Genomic DNA, 2,370 nt, shown 5'->3' with positions numbered 1-2,370 from the left:
CTTCCAGGTTGGAAAGTCAGCTCGAACTGGAGTCAGCACCTTTTCTCCCCGTTGCCCGGGTAACCGGACTGTGAGGGGCTGTTCAGGGCAGCGAGGGTTAACCCTTGTCCTCTCAGGCCTCCTGGCCGGCAGCTCTGAGGTCCAGGCATCACCGAGTTTTCTTGAAGCCTCAAGAGGAGCTTTGCCTGCTTTGCACTCCGCTCACCTGGACGTGGATAAAACTGTCGGAGCCAATTCATCTCGGGAGAAGGATGGAAGTTTCCAGGCTCCTCCAGGCTCGTGCATCTGGATGCAGACCGCCGCGTGCAGGATTCATCTCTCTCTCTCTCTGGGATTGCTGAGCGCACACTCCAAATTTTCCATTCTCCGCACAATTCGCTGGAGTAGGCTTCTCTCCTGGAGGCCGTGCGGTGACTATTTAGGGATTCGGCTCTGCAGGAGCCTGAGGTAGGTGCTGCAGGGACGCCCAGACGGAGGAGGAAGGTTCTTGTCTTGGGGCCAGAGTGCAGAGCGATAGCACAGCGGGGAGGCCGCTTGCCTTGCACGTGGCCAGCCTGGGTTCGATCCCCGGCACCCCACGTGGTCCCCTGAGCACCTCTAGGAGGAATTCCTGAGTGCAGAGCCAGGAGTGACCCCTGAGCATCGCTGGGTATGGCCCCCAAGGCAAAACAAAACCCAAACAACAAAAAAAAGACTTTTGCCTTGCCCATGGCAGGCACCAGTATCCTCACAGGTCCTGAGTAGGGTCCCCTGAGCCCTGCCAGGAGGGATCTCTGAGCACAGAGCCAGGAGTCAGGCCTGAGCACAGCCAGAAGTGTCTCAGATGAGAGGAAAGACATTTGTGCCAGCCCTGGACCGCAGGGTGCTCCTGAGAGCCCCACCTGTGTGTCAGGGCCCCCCGCGGACCACTGCTCCAGCCCCTAGTGTACTTTTATTTTATACTTTGTTTGTTTGGGGGCCACACACACCCAGCGATGCTCAGGGGTTCCTCCTGTCTGCTCTCAGGGATCACTCCTGGCGGGGCTCAAGGGCCAGCTGGGGTGCTGGGGATAGAGCCCTCCCCCTGGACTTTCTCTCCGGCCTCTCAGTACCTTAAATGAGCAGAAAGTTGTGGGTCACACGTGTCTCATAGAGGCGGCAAGGAGAGGGATGGGGCGGACAGTCCTGGATAGGCCAGCAGAGACCACACTGGATGCCCCCCGCAGCTCTGGCTCTGCCGCCCCATGCTGGGGAGGGTTTTTCAACATGCACCACTTTTGGGCTGCCTTGGAGGGGGGCGCCCCTGCACCCCCGTTTCTCAGCTGTCCAGATGGAAGCCTGAGTTCCTGGTGCCGGCACAGGCTCCTGGCCAGCTCTCTGGCCACGGGGTGCTGGGCAGTCCCTGGTTTTACAGAAACCGCTCGCTCTGTCTGGTCAGCAATATAAGGAAGCTTCTGTCTGCCCTTGAGACGGGTCGGTCCAGCTGCCCAGGGGGAACGCTGCCCAGGGCCTCTCTTAGCCCCCCACTCCCGATAGCCCAGCGGCCCTGCTGAGTGTGGGTTTGAGTATTTGGTTTGGGGGCCACACCCGGTGGTGCTCAGGGGACCCTGTGGGATGACAGGGATTGAACCCAGGTCAGCCGCGTGCCAGGCCAGTGCCTGACATGCTGTCCTGTGCTTTTATAGTTTCTTTTTTTCTAAGTTCCCATCAGGTGGGTGATGTGCCAAACGCCTAGCAAGATTTAAGGGAGGCACACGCCACGCAAACGTGTGAACTCCTCATCATCATGCTTAAGAACCGGAAAAGACCCCGTGCCCAGCTCTACAGACCAACACACCGGCCCTACCTGCTGCTCAGGGCCTCACCAGGGTGTGGAGGGAAAGAGGGGCTCAGGCTTGGAGCCTTCTCCAAGGTATAGCGGGGGTCTGGGTTTCCCAAGCCTCACCCCCACCCACGGCCATGTCCTGCTGTCCGTCTGTCCACCCCTCCCTCCCCCGCCCCCCCCTTCCCCCCCGGGTACAGCCAGTCCCTGTTCCGGGATAGAGTCCGTCCCTCCCCGACCATCTTGTTATTGGATTCCACACATAAACGTTTAGAATATTCATTCCGTGGAGAGCTGGTCTTTGGTTACCGTCTGCCGCTTGCTTTTCTCTGCAGGACGCTAATGTTGTAGCAGCAGAAAGCACGATTAGCAAGACGCATGACGGCGCCGCGCAGCCCCCTCCTGCCCTCCCCCGCCGCCCCATCACCCCTCCCACGCTGGGCAGAGGCAGAGCCCAGCAGGTGGGCTGCGAGGAGTCCTCGGAACAGTGGCTGCCGCGGCCAGGCCCCCCTCCCTGCGCCTGGGCTGTGTGTGGGGAAGCGCGCTCCGTGTTCACAGTCCCGTTTTCT

General features: G+C 60.3%; 1 non-coding gene across 1 annotated transcript; it reads right to left on the bottom strand.

The window, feature by feature from the left end:
- Positions 1–1,684: 1,684 nt before the first annotated feature.
- On the bottom strand, positions 1,685–1,787 carry LOC130020403 (small nucleolar RNA U13). Its single transcript, XR_008792006.1, has one exon. It is a non-coding gene; the product is annotated as a small nucleolar RNA U13 (small nucleolar RNA).
- Positions 1,788–2,370: the final 583 nt, after the last annotated feature.

This window comes from Sorex fumeus, unplaced genomic scaffold (genome assembly GCF_029834395.1).
Source record: "Sorex fumeus unplaced genomic scaffold, SorFum_2.1 ptg000011l, whole genome shotgun sequence".
Classification (NCBI taxonomy): domain Eukaryota; kingdom Metazoa; phylum Chordata; class Mammalia; order Eulipotyphla; family Soricidae; genus Sorex; species Sorex fumeus.
Note: the sequence above shows the minus strand (reverse complement) of the source record. Positions and strands in the feature narration are given on the sequence as shown.